Source organism: Gambusia affinis, linkage group LG12 (genome assembly GCF_019740435.1).
Source record: "Gambusia affinis linkage group LG12, SWU_Gaff_1.0, whole genome shotgun sequence".
Taxonomy (NCBI): domain Eukaryota; kingdom Metazoa; phylum Chordata; class Actinopteri; order Cyprinodontiformes; family Poeciliidae; genus Gambusia; species Gambusia affinis.
This window is the reverse complement of record NC_057879.1, coordinates 23661047-23682542: the sequence shown is the minus strand read 5'-3', so window position 1 is coordinate 23682542 and position 21496 is coordinate 23661047. Positions and strand designations below refer to the sequence as shown.

Sequence of the window (21496 nt, the reverse complement as noted above, 5' to 3'; positions counted from 1 at the left end):
TTAGTGATTTCAAAATGAAATTGACTGTTTATTGGATGGATAAATGTGTCCTTCACTTCTTACCGTGGGGAAATGTCAGTCATTCATGGATCCAGTTGGATACTCTCTAATTCATATAGAAGTCATATTTTATTACAGGCCTGGATGAGCCTGGTAAAATATTTGCATTTAAAGGCCTTACTTCCTAAATTTCTAAGAATAGGTTGCTCCAATCAAAGTAATTCCCCTAATTTTATACAAGTATTCATTTGTCTGTCCAAACATTCATACATCTTAGATAGATTAGTTTTACAGTTCGGATTTGCATTTCATTTTAAAAGCAACCAAAGGACAATGGAATGCGTGTAAAAAATCTTCCTATTATCTATACACTTCCTATCTGCTGATAACTGTCACTTTTGAAAGCTGATTGGAGAGAAACTGCTGTATTTCAGCTCCAAAACATAACATTGGTTGGAATGTGGACAAATTAATCACCATAGAAGCTGTGATATTTCTAAAATATGATTAGAGAAACAAATTTTTGTACTTAGAAAGAGGAAATGTTCTTCATTCACTCAAAGATGCCCCTAAATCACAGTCTGAAATGGAAATGTAAAGTTCCCTTTTGTGAACATTGGATGTGTTTGAGCTTGTTTTTAAAGTTGTGACTGCTGTAAGATCTCCCTAAGATGCATGAAGCAGCGATATATAAATGGACCCTGCGAATCTAAAGCATTGCAAAGTAAAAAAACACATCACACTCTTGTGCTACTTCTGTACAAATTTAATTTTCAGCCAACAACTTGCAATTAAGACGTTTGTTTCTGCACTGATGTTGAGCAAGGCGCCAACAATCACTTTGAACATAAAGGGGTCAGAAGCTTTGTTGATGCAAAAAAAGAAAAAAGACTTTCCAAACAAAGACCTTGTGCAGCCGAGAAAGCCAACAGGACGGTTTTGTATTATTGCTGGAGAGCCAAAAGCGCTCGATAAAGGCAACAAAAGAAAGCACAAGACACAAAAAACAAGGAGTCTGATGAATTAAAGTGCATCAATGTGTCCAATTATAAGAGCCGCGCCTAAAGATTAACTGTCTCAGCTCTATGATAAAACACTGTGCGCAAGCTGGGCGCTTAAAAAGGAGGTGATCTGTTTATGGGCTCCTTTATTTGACACGGGAGCAGTATTTATAGCAAAACAAACAAAAAGACTGAAAAAAATTTAAATAAAAGTCTTGTATAGTTTGCTTCACACAACAGACTCAGCAAGTTTGAGTGAAAAGAGGCGAGAGCTTCACACATGGATGGAAGATGTGTTTGGATTGTTGGTAGTGGAGATAGGAAGACTTGCAGTAATTTAGCACTTCACAATAGAAGCCAAACAATCACAGGCACAAAGTTGAGAATAGTTGGGATGGATATGATTGCAGACAGAGGAAGTTTTTCCTGTAGAGTGCCAACACTGTTGCAACAGACGATTTGGAAAACAGAGAAAAAATGTGAGAAGGGGTGTGTGTGTGTGTGTGTATGCGTGTGTGTGTTGGGGTGAGGGGGCAAGTTGAAGGACCAGCAAGTTGTTACTCCTGCTGCAAAACGGAAGAATAACTCTTCTTGCTCTGATGCAAAATTTCAAGTCAGTTTTCTGCTTTGAGGTGAATTGAGAGGAGGATTGGAGGAGAAGGTGGATGTCAGGGAAATGAACATAAGGAGAAGGAAGAAAGAGGGAGCAAAAGTAGAAGATGTCCCTTCCAGCCTGGTCTTCAGCAGCCTCGTTCCAGCCTGCTGCAGCACATCAACTTGCAGCATTTTCTGTACTTTGCGAAACAGAGATGAACGAGAAGAGGAAGCTGGTAACAAACTGCAAGCATTTTTTAAATAATACTTAACATACCTTTTTACATTGATGCTCTGATAAGAAACTTGTAAACAGCAGCTAATCCATGTCTTTGTGTTTCCTTGAGGTATAAATATGACATGACACAAGCTAATAAGAGGTCCATTTTTCTTATTAGTTGCTGTACTAAATGAGAATAAGAAAATAACACTCACATTGACAAACATCCATTTGTAAAAATTTACTCTAATTTACAGCTGTAGAGGAGCAATTACTACATTTAAATGTAAAAAAACAGAAAGGAATGTGACAAATATACCAGGAGTAGGAGAAATGTTTATCTTGAGTCTTAGCAAGATGGTGAGGGAGGTTTAAAAAGAAATCTCCAAAAATCACAGTTAGAAAACTGAAGCATTTTTTCCCAGTTAGCAATTATCCAGATTAAAATAAAATGTATCTTTATTTTAAAGGGATTTTATTTGGAGTGTGTTTAGATGAAAGCATCTTTCTGGATACACAAGAGAAAGAAGCAGTCAGAGAGAGACAGACAAGCTAAGATTAATCTGTTAGAACAGTGTGACTGGCTAATGCTAGCTGCAAACAAAACCAACTTCCTTTGACATCAATGCTTCACTTTTTTTATTTTATGTGGACTTCATTTAATCTTGTTCAAAATCTAAACTACTTATACTGTTTAACAGTTGTTTTGCAATCATTATTTTTTTACATATCGCAGTCTTGGAATATAGTAAAAGAAAAAGGCAAGCAAGATTATTTTTGGTTCATATAGGAACAGGGCTTATTGCCTAGCAACACTTTTAATTAGACTTCAACATGTTAATATTAACTTCTTTGACCAAATTACTCATTCAGTGGTGAAATAACTCTAAAGAAATACATATCTAAGATATGTAATATATTGTTTTCTATTCTGCTACTTGAATTTTAGAAGTACTTCTTCACATGTCTGTGGTTTTTCTTCCTTTTTTGTTTTATTTTGCTTTGTCTTACACAATTTTTATATTTTAAGATAAAAATTTACGTCATTTTGGTTCGTTTGATTTTTGGTGCTGCCAAAGTGTTGAAGGACTTTTTTTTTAATTGATGAAAACTGAGGCAAAATCCTGACATTCATATACAGTACAAAACTGATTTATATTGCATATTTAACAGAAATAACTGAAAGTTACCAAATTACTCAGTAGAGCTAGTGTAAACCTTTTTTTCATGATAGCAAGTTCTTCTTTCCACAGTATAATTTCTTGTACTTTTACCTTCTTTTTGAACAATGCATCCAGCAAACTAGGAAATGACTGAAACAAAATGGGAGAAATGTTTAATGAGTAAAAATAGTTATCACTCTCTACATTCATTAGGGCTGTTTTCTGTAGTAAATTTAATTCACCCCTGGTTTCTGAAGGAGGGACAACAACAAGGTAATAAAAAAACAGGCCCAAAAAACAACAACAAAAAAAATTTCTGTAGTAAAAACTTTTCGCCAGGGCCTTTCTGCTTGTTTTGAGTTTCAAACTTCACCATCTTCTCCACTTGCCCAAAAACTCATGCTTGGTGGGAGACTGAATATATATATATATATATTTTTAAAGATGTAGAAAGTCCAGGAGAATCAGATACATCAAAGAGGCTTAAATAAAAAGATTTTCAGCTCCAAAAACCTAAGTCATGATGGAGTAACAAGTGGAACTGAACATTCCTCTTTGCTCCACTTTCAGAAATGATAAATTGAGATGAAGCAGCGAGTCATCGCCGCTGGCCCGAGCAGTGGAGTCCAGACACCTTGTCTCATAGCTGAGACAGCAGGACACAGAGGAGGCAGCAGTATAAAGGATACACCAGAGCTGGAATGAAAAGAAAAGATAATAAAAGACTTGATTGAAGAGGGGCTGAAGAAGAGAAGGAGATGGGAAATGGGAAAAATCAGAACTCCTTGCTGTCTCGTTCCAGCTCAGCCCAGCATGCGCCGGGCTTTGGAGCGGAGGGGAAGTAATAAGTGGCCGAACAGTGTGTGGAGAGATAGCAGAACAAAATGATGAGGGGAACTTCTTCACAGTGACGCTCCAGAAAAGGAACTAAGAAATGGGTAATCATGAACTGAAGGAGGGATGATCATTTTATCATAACAAGCTGGATTAAAAGAAATTAAAATAATTTTCATGTGAATATTAACCAGGCCATATCATTAAACTGAGCTTAACAAGAGAGCCAGGAAAAAAAAAGAAGGAGCATCTAAAACTGGGAAGAAATTAAAGAAAAGGGGAAGAAAAAGACCTTGGATTTATTGATAATAAAAACATACTATTCCCCCAAATGATGTGAAATATCTTCACCCGTGCCCGTGATATATGAAATGTTGATCTTGCTGGCATAATCACAGGGCCACATCGATTCAATCTAGTTCTGGGCGGCAGGGCAAAGCCCCCACAACTTTTATCAGCCAAACAAAGCCTTTGAAATCAGTTCAATTTAACCCTGCTTTGCACCAGACGAGAGGTGGCTCAGAAAGAGAGAGAGAGGAGGGAACAGTATGTGGCCACATTTAAGGGATCTTTTTTAAAAAAGCTACATGTGAGTGATTAGAAAGACAAAAAATAGTTAAAAGAACAAAGCAGAGGAAAGCAGTCTGGTTCCAGTGGAGCAGAGCTAATGAGAGTTCTGCAACTATAACGGAGATAAAGATGAAGCAAAACAGGAAATTAATTGTTAAGGGACATAAAGCCCAGCTGAGTTTATTAAAGCAGATGCAATGACCAAAAAAAGAAAGCTTCTTTTCTTTTTTTTTTTCCTTTTTTGTAGTAGATACTGTCTTGTATTAATGCGAGCGTGAAGGTTTTATGTGAGGAAAGTGTTGCTCCGTGGCAGAAATGAATGATACGATAACTGTCGCCGATGCAGGATGGCTTAGTACACTTTAAGGCCTTAATTCTGGATAATTTATTTTAAGACCCTTTTAAGGACCTGCGGATACCCTGGAGGAAACAAGTGTGAGTGGATAGATGGGTAGATGAGATGAGAAAAACAGACCTGCTAATAGAGGAGATTAGACAGCTGGGAAAGCATGGAAACAGATGGGTTCCTGCATTAATACTGCAGGACCAAAAACACAAGAGACATTGAGACAAAGAGATGGACATGAGGCAAGAGAAAACAGGTGGAGAAGCCAGAGCTAAAAGAGAAAGTCTGTTGCAGGAAATGTGAAAGCACAAGACCTTACCAATCCCTTGTTCTTGTTTAGTTTTGTTACATTTCAATGCTTGATATTCTAACTGATTTTATTATCAGATAAATATGATACAAAATTCTGTTTTAAAATGATGATTTCAGTTAATGTGAAAGACAAACACCTATCCAAATAACCCTAGCTGTATGAAATAAAGCAATTACCTCCTTTGATTAACCAGATTTTTAGAAAGCCGAGTTCAGTTCACCACCTAGATATTGGCTGAAAGATCTAAAAGGAATCTGTACGTCATTAAGATGAAATAAAATAAGATAAGATGAGATATACTTTATTGTCTCCTAAGGGAAATTTGTTAAGAGCAGAAATGAAGTGACTGCAAGATAAAAGTGTAAACTTACAATACAGTTCATAGGAATACAATTCAGACAGATTACAATGATTTTTATACAACAATTAAAGAATCAACAACTTCAAAAATATCTACACCAGAAAATCACTTACACCTATCAGAGTTGAAAAAATCACAGGGTCATTTTAAGCCTGTTGGACTCTCATCAAACCACGATGAGCCATTATCTGTGAAAGAAACAAAACATTTAACAGTTATTATCATCCATTATGCCTAGATTGCATCAGCACCTCAATCAAGAGGTGAGCAACAACTAACGCACTGAACCCATCACTTCCGAGTTAAGATCAGAGTTTATGATTCAAAAACAGATGGCAGGGGTATAAAAAAAATTCAGCATCCATGGAAGAGTCCCAAAGTAAAAAATAAAAGCATATCTGACCAAAAATAACACAAAAGTCTGTGTCACGCTTAACTAAAAATAAACGTGACACACGTTTATTTTGTCACGTTTGCTTTTGGGGAAAATAGTTGACGCACCGATGAGTCAAATGTAGAATGTTTTGGAGGGTTTGTGTCCCGTTATATTCGGTGTAAAAGTAACACAGCATTTCAGAAAGAAATGGATGTTAGAGACCTGAACATATTCCTGTCTTGGATGAAGCCTTGAATTCTGCTCTTTACCAGACAAATCTTGAAGAAGAGTGTCATCTTGTGAGAGAGCAGTGATCCAAAGCACAAAAACAAGTCCACTGTAGTGAATGACTCAAAAAAAACAAAAAAACTGCAGGATTTGAAATCACCTAGTCAAAGTCTGAACCTAAATCTGAATGAGATGCTGTAGTATGGCCTTAATCAGGCTACTTGTATTCAAAAACTCTTCAATAGCTGAATTAAGACTGGTCAAAGAATAATGTCATAATTCTTCCAAATAAGAAAAAAGATCTGATTTCCACTTATTGCAAAAAGTTATTGGCAGTTATTCCCCCTAAAGGACGATTTCTTTTCAAATACAACCACCTAACATCTTTCCCATAATGAAATGAAATCATTTGAAAACTGCTTTTTGTTTTTACTCAAGTAATGCTTTTCAAAATTATGACACTTATTTCATTGTCAAACCCCCCACATCCCCCCAAAAAAACCCAGAGGAATCTGTCAGAGGAAAAATGTTTCACAGTCCTGTGCATCTTGAGCATCTGTCAAAGATTCCTCTTTCTACTCCAAATTTTAAAATTAGCTTGTAAGGCTCCATATCCTCCTACTAAATATAATGCCTCTCATCTGTCCATCTGCAGGCACTCGAGCTTCCTGGAAAATTTTCTGAGATTTGCAGGGTCAAACAAAAATATCTTAACTGAAGCCGAACAACTTCATTTTTGTTGCATCTCGCTTTATTCCTCATTTTCAATTTTGTCCTCTTGTGTTGTTTCCCTGTAAGCAGAATAAAAATTACGCATGTGAACTTAAAAAAGATTCCCAGTTTTTCAAAAGGCAGCACATTTAGTGTGCTCTCATCTAATAAAAGACGGTTATTTCCAATGATTTTCCTTTACTTGCTGTATGTCTGAACCAGGACTTCAAAGCTCAGTGAGTAAAGTAGAAGTAAACGTCTGAAAAAGTGTTCCTATGACAAAACCACTGAAAGATTTAATTTCAACCCCTTTTAATGGACTATCTGTAACTATAACAAATGGGACCACATATTTACTTGTTAGCCAACGATTAACTTTCAGCCAGACAAATAAGAATTAATGGGGATATTAGTTTTGTTTCACTGAAGTAAAAAGGCTTTAGAGAAACACACTTTTTCAGATGCAGGTTAAAAATCAAGGCTTACGGGGTGTTTCTATGCCTGGATGTTACAAATGAGTAACAGTCTGAAGATAAAAAAAGACAAAAATAGCTTCAAGAACAAGACGCACTGAAGAACAGAAAACCCATCAAGTAAACAGGAATTTAAAAGAAAGTTGCTGAACAAAAGGAGTACATGTTAAAACTTAACAAACAACAATCAAATGATGCCAAAATTACCTCAGACCCCTGAATACAAGTCACAGTTGAACTTTGTTAATTATTTTTTTTGATTAGGCTAATTGTTCTGCTCAGAAACTAGGCTAGCTACAGTTAGCAAGGTGAGCTAATACATGTGTTTCTGAGCATTTTTGTACAATGTACATTACAGTCTGGGACTGATAAAAGGACATAAAAACAATTCAAGAAATCGGCTGTTGATTGTTGCAGCTGTCGATGCTGTTTAAATGCCGAGTCGCCACGCTCCATTTTAAAGTCATACCTTTAAAACCACATCTGTTGCTTCAAAATTTGAATGCTAAAAGTGCAACAAATACGTTGTTAATAGCTTCAGTTGTAAATACTAGTAAATTCACTGAGTGCAAAGCTGATTTGCACTCAGTGATTCTGCTGGTCATTCAACTTCTGTCTGCAACACGGTTAGGTTGGGTTTTATGTCATTCCAATATCTAATTTCTCACATGAAATACAGAATAAAATCTATCAGAAAGCAAAGTTGGCAGCTGAGGTTTTTTTTGCAGAGTTAGCAAGGGCTCTGCAAAGAGAAAGTTTCTACAATTCAGCAGGAAGGAATGTTAAATGTCCCTTTATCACTGAAAGGAGAAGAAAATAGGAATTAAAAATTAATAGGATGTCTTCAAAGGCAATGAACATGATAAAATCTGTACCACTTTGAGATAGTAAGACAAAACATAACCTCTAATCTCACTCTAATTTTCCTTTATTCTCCAATTTAAGTTAGAAATGATTCCATCTGTTTCTCTATTGTACTAAAACTTTTCCCTTTAATATTTTTTTCTATAAATTAAATCTTTTCATAAAGTTTGAAGAGACAAATTTGAACTGAAATCCCTCCAAATCTAGATTGCAGACAGTAAACGGAACCCTGTAAAGCATTTTGACTTTTTTTTTTAACAAATTACCCCAGTGGAAGAAATTGAGTACTTGCTCTTAGTTAATCTATGATTTTATTTATTTGTCATACGGTTTCCCTCCTTTCCATGAAAGCATATCAGCAGACATCAGACAGGCTATCATATGCTTTGGAGCAATTTACCAAGGTAATGGCTCTCTAGTGCTTCACAAACCAGGCGGGGAAAGACTTTTCCTGCCTGGAGGGAGGATGAAGTGGGCAGGTTTCAGCCGTATTGATGACTGCGATTGTAGCTTATTCCTTTCATCTCAGCTAATCCTAACCATTTTTACAGTTTTTCACAGGTAAGCCATGTTAAAGAGTGGTGAATCGTCTGCTAAATCGCAAGAAAACAGACAAACTTATGACAGAGAAAGATGCTTCTTTTAAAATGTGGAGCATGAGCTGTTTCTTTTTTTTTTTTTTTGGACATTTCTGAAAAACTATTGATCCACATCACATCAGTCAAAGTTTTCCCGACTTCTTGGAAAAAGCTCTCTGCAGAGTGCATTAACAACAACCGTAACGGGACTGAAAAGCTGCCGCTGAGATGTTTCAAATCTACTAGCACTTGAAAGATGACTTTTCAACTGTTTCTGTTTGAATTTTCGAGACTTTCATTTTTCTATGTGTCCTCAAAATAATCTTGTGGAACATGAGTGCAGAAAGATGGAGGAGAAAGGCACAAAGAGAATCCGAAGTGGAAAATAAAAAATGAAATTGCTTTTTTTTATTTTTCATTTTAGGTTATTGAAATAAACGTATAAAAAGCCCAGTGTGATTTAAAGTAGTAATTTTGCATCTCCCCTGCAGAAATACACATTAAACCAAGTGTAGGGAGGCAGACATGAGCTCTGTTGTAGTTTAATATTTTTCTTAAAAGAAGGAAGGTGGAGATTTCTCCTTTTTTTCCCTGAGTTTGACATTTTGGCACTCATGACCTTTCACAGGTTGTTCAGAAACACTGGACCGTAAAACTACAGAAAAAGAACTGCAACAGAGTTATGACTGTGAAATTCTTTCTCCCTTTATCTTCCTTTTTGACACCAGAATGAGCGTGCCCTTCTCTGTGTTTCTAATTTATTCTCACACCTAAACTAACACAAGCAGACTTCAACAACAACTAAAGTATTGCATATATTCTCTGTAAAAACCATGAAAGCAGTGATGAGCTAGAATTTAATTCATAACAAACTTAGAAAAAAAACATTTTCAATTTGCTTGCTTAAGTTTATTAGCAGACTTAAGGATGAAAGCGAATAGGTATAAAATCCACAAGGAGCTAGGTATATTTGGATAATATAGTTAGCTTTTTGTACATCGCTAAGAGGTATTTGTGTTGCCAGAGCTCGTGGGAGTGTGCTGCTGACTCAAAGAGGCCTCAAAGAAAATTAATTTTCTCCTCATTCACTGGCCTGAAAAATGTCTGTTTCATTTTTTCTGTGCTAAGATGGTTGTGGCTTAGTAAAGTGAAAGTGCAAATATCCCTCAAAAGCTCAAAGTTTGTTGAAATGAATACACTGTGAAAACATTAAACAGTTTCAGGTAATTGAAATCCTGTAATAAACAGAAATCTGCTTTTTTTATTTTCTCTTAACCTGTCTTAGCCATGACTGATTCTGTTTGTTCGAAACTTCTTTTACGGATCTTATTTGGCCCAGCTTTGTGAGTCAGACATCACTTTATTTAGAAACCATATGGGAATTTTTCCAGAGGAACAAAAAGCTAATTAATTTTTTGGGAGTTATTTGTGTCTCAGCAGCACACACTCATACTCTCATACTGCAACCTTTACTTTTATCCAAATTGATCATGAGTCCATGTTAGGAATAAATCTGGGATGCATGTAATGCAGCTTTTTATCTTGTCAAGGATGTTGGCTTATCTAATAACACAGTTATGTGGGCCAAAACATGAAAAAATGAAGCAGGTTTTGTGGAAGTAGGCCAGGCCCAGTGGCCAATGTGACTAAAGGAGTTCTATCATCGAGAATTAGCTTTTAGTTTTAGATACAAATGGATGCATAGATGGACGGTTACCAGACTCTCTTGGCATACTTACCATCATTGCTATATGGATGGTAAATGAACTCTCCCATTCATCAAAAATGTTATTAGCTGAATTTATCAGATAACAGCTTCTACTTCCCTGCTGTCAATCCTTCAAAGCATGCAGCACAGCAAGCTGAATTCCTGTTAATCAGGTCTTTAAAGTGTCAAATTAGGTAATGCTATATCTGGTCATCCTGAAAATAATAGGGGGAGCTATATGGATTTAGAATTTTATTGCAATATTTTTTGGTACTATTGTGATAAGGATAAAGATTGTAATACAAAAAGGGTTTTATTACTTATTGTTTTCTGTAACACAGCAGTCATAGCACCACAAACACAAATTTTGTTCTTGAAAAACTTTCCTGTTTAAAACAGGCTCCTAAAAGACGCCACTCACTATGAAAGTGTGATTTATACCTGCACACAGTAACTGCATTTAATCATATTTAAAAATTTTATTGATACTCTCGTGGAACAAACAGTGGAGAAAATATCAAAAATAACGTTTCCGATCATACTGTCAAGAATTTTGACTTATTGTTAGTAAAAAAAACTATCAGGAATGGCTGGAAATCATATTATGTATTCCACAATGTCAGATTCATAGAAAGTTTTTACTTAAAGTAAAAGAAACTTTAACTGGATCTACACAAGATGTAATGGGTCAGTCACTCCTGAAGTTAAGATCCAAACAAGTCAGGGTCATAGACGATGACTAAAGCCACCAGAAATGGATAAAATCAGTGTGCTGCTTGTTTATCTTGTTACTTTTCTCTTGTTTAAATGAGTTTTAACAAAGTTTGCAGCCTTCAATCAATGATAGTTGTGGTTTATTTTGTGTGCGGGAGTCCTTAGGGAACATTACCATTCAAATGTGCTGACTTGTAGTTGCTTTCATCTTCTGCTTCCGGGATCAGATTTTGGATTGAAGATGTGTGGGTGGATTCCTTCAGCGCTGCACCTCAACATTACGTAGAGGAGTGTTGAGGAGGAGCAGCTGTTGGAGTCTGAGCAGAGGGGACCGATTTGCATTTTCAAAGATTTTGTGCATAATAATCTAGGCAGGAGATTTTAATGAAAAAAAAAGGATAATCTTTTTGTAAAAAAAACTTTGTAGGGTTTTAATCAGTGCTTAGAGATAAATTTATATAAGTCGGTAAAAGTTTGTCCCTTAGGTGAAACCAATATTTTATATATATATATATATATATATATATATATATATATATATATATATATATATATATATATATATATATATATATATATATATATATATATATATATAGAGAGAGAGAGAGAGAGAACCGAGGCCCTGTGCACGCTTATATGGCAAATAGAAATTTCTTAATGTTACAGACTGATAGTTTCACAGAATGTTACAGGGAAGCCCCTTAAAAATAAATGATGAAGGAATGAAAAAAAGCCCTTTTTATTCTAGCAGCAAACTTACACTGAAATATACCGTAGTTAAAATCCAACCTTAAATGTCAGTACATTCAGCAAATGGAAAATCTCACATGAAGAAATTATTGCTGTTAACAAAATCACTGGTGCCTTCATGAGCTTACCTAATCTAGCCATTTAATAGGCATTAGTTCCAGCATTGTGGGCACCGTGCTATCAATACTTTGCAGCAGTCTTTTTTTGACCGTATTGGGAGCTCCTTTGGTAAATCATTTTCACAAGATTGGAACACGAAGACAGAGTAATCTTTGACCTTTCCTCCTTTCACAATCTCTCTAGATCATCGAATATCCTGGAGCCTCTCTTTATAAGCCCTTCTCATGAGCTGATCTCACAGCTTTTCTATAGGACTGGTTACTGAGACAGGTTGATGTTTTTGTATTATCTGGTGAGCAGCTGTGCTGATTTGGCCAAATGGTCTGGATCAATATCTTGCTGAAAGACTCATTGATGACCCATTTCCAGTTGCTGGCAGAGAACTCTATTTAATTAAAATGGCCTAGTGAAGAGTTCAAAATCTTCAATTGGAAATCTCTAGTGCTGAGGAATTGGCCCACAGCATCTCAGATCCTCCACCTTACTTAACAGTGGCAATAAGATGCTTTTCAACATATTCAGCCATTGGAGTGTTTTTATAGAAAAACTCTGTGTTATTATCAACTGACCAAAACACAATATGCCAGGTAAAGTTGAGCAAAATCCACATGTTTGTGTGTTTTATGGGGGGAGAGAAAATACTTTTTCTGGGCTAGGATCCCAACTAATAGGTTTACATAATATTTATTATATTTATATTAAATGCCATTAAATGCCACCTTACCATTATTATTAGAGAGCATTGAGGCAAAATAAACTGAGGTTGTCAAATATTGTTTTTATTCTCACCTAAGCACATGTTTTAAAACTTATTATTTCTCTGAATTTGATACACTTCTCTCAAATTTAAACATGGAGGAATTTTCTTGTAACCATTCACTGACCTGAATAGACCAACATCTGCTTTACTGAAATAGTATGTTCTCTTATCTTTACCATTTTGAAGAGTAGCTTGTAGAAATAAGCTTGTGTCACAGCATAGGAATTGTCAGTAGGGCCTAAATTAACACCATTCATTTTGTTAAAACACATTTCCCTTAACTTTGCATTTTTGTTCTCTTACACTGCAAAACCACTAAATCTTACCAAACCTTTTGGTTTAGTTTCTAGTGAAAATATCTCAATACATTCGAAATAAGACAAAATGTGTGCTGTCTGATAGCAGACAGTGAATCAAACTACTAAATTAAAACCTAAAATCGCCGCTCACCCTCGTGTAATTAGCACAAATGCCTTGAGGGCAGGTTACTATGAACTGCTGAGGGTAACAATAAAATTTTCACAGAAACTGAGGTTGAGAATTCATGTAACTTCTGGCTTTTGGCTTTAAACACACCTCTTGCAAAAGCGAGGATGTGCTACATCAGGGGATTCATCTTTTTTAAACATAAAATAATTAAAGGATGTGAACACACCTCTCTCTAGCTATCAAAGGCAGTCAGATAAAAACACTGCAGGACATAAAGGGACATGGGTTGCAAAAAAAAAAAAGAGAAAAAAATCTCCTGCTCTGCATGAGTCTGATCTTAGATGAACAGTGAGGGAACATGTCAGTATAAAGACGTCCAAAACCAGCACACTAAAACTAACGTATGGTAATTGGCTCCTCCTGAGGTTTTTTTTATTTGTTTTTTATTGTACATTTTTAGGACAATCCCTAGTGGGAATTTTTTCATTGTATATTAGAATATTAGTAGTTGTGTTTTAGTTGACCATAAAATAGCATAAAATGGAATTGCAAAAACAAATTTGCTCTTTTGAATCATGTCAATTAAAAACAATGAAAAAAAATTTACTGCATCCGTTTTTATTATTCAATTTAGGTATTACATAAGATGGTTAAAAAAGCAAAGTCAACTTGCTGAAAATATTATCCACGCACTATAAAATATATTCACTCTCTTTGGTTAGAGTGATTGCTTGTCTTATACCACATTTTTTACTCCACCTCACTTTCCATTGATATGCTTGGATTAGCTACTCTGGATTAGCCAACTTCTGTTGCAAGGGAATTAAATGAGCACATTTTAAATCAGATTGCTGAGATGAATTAATAATACAGAGCTTGTCCTAATTTCCTTAGATGCATTTGTACATACTTGGATACTTTGTACATATTGTGTGTAGTTTCTAGTGCAAATATTTTAGTACATTTAAATTAAGACAAAACTCAGTTTTAAGTTTTCAGTAAAATATAGGAGCTTGTTCTAAGTCAATGATTCCTGAATATAGATTAAATAAAAGTACTAGTTCCATTTGCACTTAAAACAGGAATAACATCTTGTTATAAGAGGCAAAAAATATGCCAGTGGAACTAGTACTTTTAAAATATATATTCAAGAATTATTGACCTAAAACAAGACAATAGTTACTTTTAAGTTAGTGTCATCTTATTTCACATATGCTAAGATATTTGCGCTAGAAACTATGCAAAAATACTTGATAAGATTTTCAGTGTTTACAGTGGGATGTATTAGTTGAAGCTAATCCATCTTGAAAGGATTAGTTTCAAGTTCAACTCATTACTCAATAATTGCATTTTTACCTCTGTGGCAGAGTTCAGTTCATCTTTCACCTTTTGCATTTCCCCCATTGATTTTGCATAATTCTTTTGGATGAAAAAATGTTTAAGGTTGGCTAAAGACAAATGATGTCAAAGAAGTGGTGGGAAAGAGGCCAAGGTGAATCTCACAGATTGGGAAGTGTGTTTACCAAGTGTTTTGCCGTTGGAGTGCTGATCCGGGATCAATTTACGCCTTCAGATCAGCGAGTACAGTGTGATCAAGGGAAGCCTGCGGTCACTGAACCCCAATCAGCTGTCGGAAAGGCAGGATAATTAGGGAGCTGGAGAGAATATTCACAAGCAGATGGGAGGATGGAGGCGACGTGTGGGAGCGAGAGAGAAAGAAGAAGAGAGGCGGTCTCTTTTTGGCAAGGGTGTCGGCTAAATGCTTGAAATGTAAAACAAAACTAGACAGAGCTGAGTGGTGAGGAGACAGAGTTTAAGGGAATCATCAAGGTGGGAATGTGGTGGAGGTGGGATCAATGTGGGCAACTGACAGAGAGAGGGAGAGAAGCAGGAGGGAAAGGTGTGATGCAGATTAAGGCTGAACCAAAGCGGGAGATGAAGAGATGCAGAAGCTGCGAGGGAAATGGAGACAGATATATAAAAATATTGGTCTGTAACTGATGTAGTTTGGTTCAGCATCACAGGTTTCCTGCCTGTTGTGCCAATAACACAAATTTGAATTTAAGAGAGTTCTTGGCAGACGAAAAACTGCATAAGGAGGCAGGAGGCAGATGAAACGCGGAATATGCACTCAGTATGTGTTGGGATAGAATCCCCCTCTCCCTGAATGTTTGAAGTTGAAAGAGCATGGGAAAGATCGAGGGAGGAGGAAGAGAAGTTGATGAAGGAAGGAGGAATAAAAATAGCTGCTGTGACCAGATCAGTGGTTGGACATTTGGAAATTGTTGCGTTTCGGGTTGGAAAAGTTGACATACAACAGATGCAGTAAATAAGCAATGCATGCTGACAAGAAAATGTTCTACTTGACATGTAATAGACATGCAAATGTTACATCTTAGCTTAGAAACATGTTTGCATTTCCTAAAATGATTTAGAAACCCTATACAGTCAACATGCAGAAAGATCTTAAAGCTCTAGTGCATAAACTCTTGGCTTTCTCCAGATAAAAAACAAAACAAAAACATTTCAACACACAGGTATTTGTACAGGTATTTCTTTTGAGTTTAATAAACATCAATTTAAATCTAAAACTGTGCAGTCTGTCCTCTTTAGTACTGAAATGCTGAGACTTTGTTCATGTTGGGGTTAAATTTGATGCTTTTTTAAAGAAAGTTTCTGCAAGTGTCAGTAACTTTAATGATAGATATTTTAAGATTTAAATTCAGGATTTACATAAATTGCAGTAAATAAGTCGTGTAAATAAACTAAGTAACTTACTTAAACTGTACCTGCCCAAAAAACTTTAATCCACTTAAATACAAGATTGTAAATTGAAGTGGATGTTTTTTTTCTTGCTCCTTGCTCTGCTTTAACCTCTTAATGTCATTGTATTCTATTGGAATTTGATGGTGAGACCAAAACAAAGTGGTACATAATTATGTAGTGGAAGGAAAGAAACATCCATCCATCCATCCATCCATCCATCCATCCATCCATCCATCCATCCATCCATCCATCCATCCATCCATCCATCCATCCATCCATCCATCCATTTTCTTACCTCCAGGGGTGCTGGTGCTGATTTCTGCCGGCGGGTTAAACTCGACTTGACAGGGAATAACCCGGAGGAGGTGGAAATTCATTTAAATGTTAAATTACTCTGAAACAAATCCTCAGTGCATCAAGGATGCAGAAGAAGAGATAACTTAGCTAATGACATCAGCGTGATCTTTGAGCCATTTTGAGGCTAGTGAATACTTTACTGTGTTTTACTTACTTAAGGTCACTTGCTTCTTGGCATTTGCCCCTTGGACGTCCTTGACCATTGCTTTGAGTGGTTGACCGCAGGTGCTTCAACTCATACACTTTCACTGCATTTTAACATCAACGACACTTTGTGTTGTCCAAAACAGAAATATTCTTAAGGCTAAACCAAGGGCTATACTATATTTGTTACAATCCACAACCAGGCAGTTTTTCCTGCATGTGCCTAAAGCTAAATTCATGATTAATGCTTCCACTCACGTGCATTCTTGGCTTGATGCATGCTTCATTATCTTTATCTGTCCACCAACCCCCTATGGCAGACAGAGTGGCTTGCATAAGTGCACAAAATGTGCACACCGACTATGCATGTGACAGGTTAAATCTCCCATTCAAAAAAAGCAGCTTAGATGAGTTAGACAGAGCAGAAGAACAATAAGGATGCTTGATTTGAGGAGAGCTTCTGCAGGAGGATCTGTGTAACACTCAGAATGCCTCAGTGAAAGTGTAGAGAGACGTCAGGCCTATTTAAAGAACCCACATGATAACTTTCACATCAGCTGACTCCATTACCGGTGAAGCTATTTGAAAACAGCTTGAACTTTCACTGAAGCCTAATCGTTTCTTTAAAAATAATGTGGATACAATTAATTCAGGTGCTTCAAACAGCAAGACGGCCGATCAGCATGAACAATGTCGCCAGGAATAACCAGCAGAGAAAGAATTACTTACTATTCAAGGTTAAATGTCAAAAAGTCTCAGTAATTTCCTGAGAAATGCTCAACAGGAGGGGTAAATGCTCCAAGTCAATGACTCGATGCAGCCTGCTGGGTTTCCTTAGACATAGAAACTTTTTAATTAATTTGAATAATAAACTGAACTCGACTGCACTTCTTCATAAGTAGATCATTTGGAAATGATGTATTATTGGGCTGAGATTACTGAAGTGCCTTGAGATGATGTTGTAAATTGGCGCTATATAAATAAACTCAACTGAATTGAACTGCTCTGGCTTCTTCATGTAAATGCTTTACTTCACACATTAATTGCAACTAGTGGATTCAAAGATTTTTGTTTGTGTCTTAGAGATGCTACAGGCTTTGGTTTAAAAGAAGAACAACATTATTTAAAACCCTGTGAAGACAAACAGTTGGAAGTGCTGAAACACATCATTTTTTTACTGCATGAGTCATAAATGAACTGCACCTGGATGCTTAGACCCATTAAAACTGTTAGCATCAATGCTGGAAATGAGGCTGCAAAGACCAGACAGCTCCACTACAACACATCATCTCTGAAACATTTAATTAGTTCAACATTTTACCAGCAGTTTAGTTTATTTTTTTTTCTGTTTGGTTTGCAGATGGATTCTAGTGTTGCAGTAGCCATGGTAATGAAGGAATGTAGATAATTAAATATGCACACAAAAGGACAGTTTGTCACATATATTTTTCAAACCATTTTTTTCAACACAGTCTTTGGAGGTTATCAGTTCTTCATCAAGTGAGACCTGGTCAGAGGTGAAACCAAACCACAGTGTGTTTTAATGGAACAACAAAAAAGAAGCACATTATAGTACAGTTGAAGGAAACTGATATTTTAAAAACATTTTTTAATTAAAAATCTGAGAATCTTTGAAAAGTTAATATGTTGTAGGATCACATATTTAGACTGATTTTTTTTTCCCTAAGTAGATCAGGATTAGTTTGATTAGATTATCAGTATTTATATCTGACAAATTATTCAATTGAAACTGCATCAGGACATTAACTTAACATATGAACTATATGAACTATCTTTCATGTTAGCTCTCAGTTTGTTTGGACTCTTTTGCAGCTTGTACCAGGTTTTCCTCCAGTGCTGAACTGCGTCTTGCTGGGTCCATTTTCAAATTCTTTCCCTGTAACTGCTGACACAGGACAATGCTGCCTCTGCCATGCTTCAGTACAGGGGTTAATGTGTTCAGGGTGATGTGCAGTGTCAGTTTTCTCCCATGCACAGGATTTCACATGCAGACCAAAAAGATAAATTCTAATCTTACCTAACCAGAACTCCATTTTCCACATTTCCTCTTACTGACATCAGAGATCCCAGGGCCCGCTGTCCTGCATGTTTTAGGTGTTTTCCTGACACACCTGACTTAAATGAATAGGTGATTAAAGTTTTCTGCAGCTCTTTGTTCTGGGGTTAATTCAATCATCTAAATTAGTTGTGTTGGAGATGGATAAACTGTACACAGGACCGTGGGCTCTGAAGACAGACTGGAAACCACTGCACTGTGAGTTGTGTCACACTGTGGATGGAACTTCTTTCTGTTTAGCCACTTCTCAACCATGCAGCATGAAAAGTAGTTTTTTTTTCCCTCTGATAAAAACATGCATTATTGAATGCTATAGTTCAAAATAACAAAAACATGCTGGATGTTGGCTTTGTTTATTTTTTTATTCATAAATCGTTAATGTATTTATGCAAATTTGCATTGCATTGTATGCTTGCATGAATATTTAGTGTGTGCTGTGGCAAAGTTTCACGTCCAACCAAGACCAGCAGATAAACACAACTGAGCAGCATTCCTCTGCCATACACCCCCATCCACATCTCCTGTCCATAAATCCTGTTTATACACAAGCTCAGAAATTCATTACATCCCTTCACCATTGAAATAAAAGCTAAACATCAGAGCGCGACCTATTGGCAGACTATTTACCTTACCCACATCAGACTAAACAGCACCAGCGCACGTGTGCAATTTTCAGGGGCCTCCCGATCGATATGCCCCTGTAACTAGATATGATATCGTTTTTGAAAATCCATCACACCTGTAGGTGCAAGCGCCACGCACCGTTTATAATGAAAAGAGAAAGATACGGGGAAAAGAAGAAAAAGAAGTGAAGGGACCCAGGGTGTGAAAAGATTAGAAAAGTGTGAGATGTAAGAGAGGAAGATGAAGGAGAGGAAGTAGAAGGGGAAGAAAGGATGGAGCACAGACGAGGGGAGGAGAATTAAGGAGACTGATAGCTGAGCACAAGGTCCAACGGGCGGGGATATGTGTGTGACTGTATGCCTCACAAACCCACCCAAAGTGGGGAGCTCATGAAGACTAATGTTATGACCTTGCGTGGCGATAAGGCATGAAGATAAAGTAGTGTTGGATAAAATAACTGAAAATATACCAAGAGGAACAAAGGTGTGTCTGTGAGTGAGCAAGAGGGAGCAAACGACAGCTGAACAGACTCATGAAGAGACAGAAAAAATACGAACAAACACAAATATAGCTCCACCATAAGATATCAAATAAACAATAATGGCAGAAAGACAGATAAGAAGCAAAACATTGCAGTGACAATGCGGTTACATATCTATCTTGTGTGCATGTGTTTCCTCATATTACCTCATATTTTACTTTTCTTTTTGAGAAGTAGAGGTAATCTTATTATTTTCTAGGTCATGTATGCACATGATTTCTCTTGTCCAACTGGTCACAAAGACTGTCACAATAACCAATCAATCAATTAATAAATTAAAATGAGTTCAATAATTTTTATTCTAATGAATTTTGGATTTAGTGACATGATAATCCATATTATTTATGATTTTGGTTGTAGGGTTTTATTTTTGGTCATTTAAAGTATGCTCCAGTGTTTAAGAGTCTTTTTGCAAAATTAACATTTATTGATCACAGAGAGGGCAAACTTGTACTATTACGCCATTATCAATATACAATACTAATGGAAAATTGTCCCAAAACATATTATTGTTTATCAAGATGATTACTGGTACAATTTATCGTCCAGAAAAATGTGTTATTGTGACATTTGGTACTTGTTTTCTTTGTGCTATAAGACATTCTGAAATAAATAAATTTAGGGATGCGCCTCATCATCCAGTGAGAAATGTTCCATAATGATGTTTCCCTTAATTAGTCCTGAATGCTTGTCTGTTTCATTCTTTTAACTCATTTCAAATAAGAGCGCAAACAGCTGAACATGAAACAAGCCTTTATCTGATGCAAAATGTGCGACAGTTCCTGTTGAGATGAAAACATTTACTGATAATGAAATATTTACAGTCTGAACATGTACAAACAGCCTTCATCCACTTCTCAGTAGGTCCAGCATTGTTTACAGCAGCAGGATTAAAACATTTAGCTCTGTTTATAATTTCTGTTTTATTAAACAGAAATGATTATAAAGCGTGAAAGTTGGAAAAGTGGTCAGTATTTGAGTCTGAACCTAGAGAGATAACTCAGCATAACCTAAGCTTAATTTACAACCATTAAAAACATTCAGCTCAGAGACTCAAGAGAAAACAGAAATGATTACTAGACACAGAATGCAGCTTCATTTAACATTGAACACATTTGAGTGGAAATCTTGGTTTCATTTCCTCACATGAGCAGAATTTTGTTATTTTTGCTATCTGTAAATTTTGGGTTTTAGACATCTGCAAATCATTTTTAGAAGTAAGTTTATTCCCTGTTGGTTGGGGAAGTGTCTCAACTTTCCTGGTCTTACTTCCTCTTCCTTTCAGCTCAACCCATTGGTTTTCTATTGGATCTTGATCCTGAGACTGAGACAACTCTAACAAAAGATTAAGTTAATTGTTTTGGACTATTTTTGTGTTGATTTGGTCATAGGTGTTGTACAAATATGTTGCTGAAACACTCAATGACAATAGATTTTCAGTTTTCAATCAGAGCCACCAGCTTTTTTAAATTTAACATCTAGTATTTTGTCATGCGCCCCAAAAAAGCAACCCAAGAGCCTTTAAAAGAGAAACCAGCCCTCAGCACCACAGATCCTCCACCATGTGAACAAGGGGCACAAAGTGATTTTACAAACATTTCCACCTGAAGCATTTGCTGCTGGGAAACTCATTCTGGCCTTTTTGGATCAAAGCACAGTGCTTCAGTTACAGTTCCTGCAGTGTTTAGGAAACTCCACACATTTACACTTGTAATTGTATGACAAAAAAGACTTGGGCTTTTTTGGCATGTATATAAGCATCCAGTAGTTTTTGCAAAATCTTCATAAACCCAAAACGCCGCTCTGTGCTGCAGTTTTCGAATAATACGTTTTAGAGATATTTAATTTTGAAGTTCTCAGAGCTTTCATCC

At 36.3% G+C, this 21496-nt stretch overlaps 1 protein-coding gene across 4 annotated transcripts in view; it reads left to right on the top strand.

Annotated features, from left to right (window-relative positions):
* cadm3 (cell adhesion molecule 3) overlaps positions 1-21496 on the top strand; it is a 150056-nt gene that overhangs the window by 58342 nt on the left and 70218 nt on the right. The window lies entirely within an intron of this gene.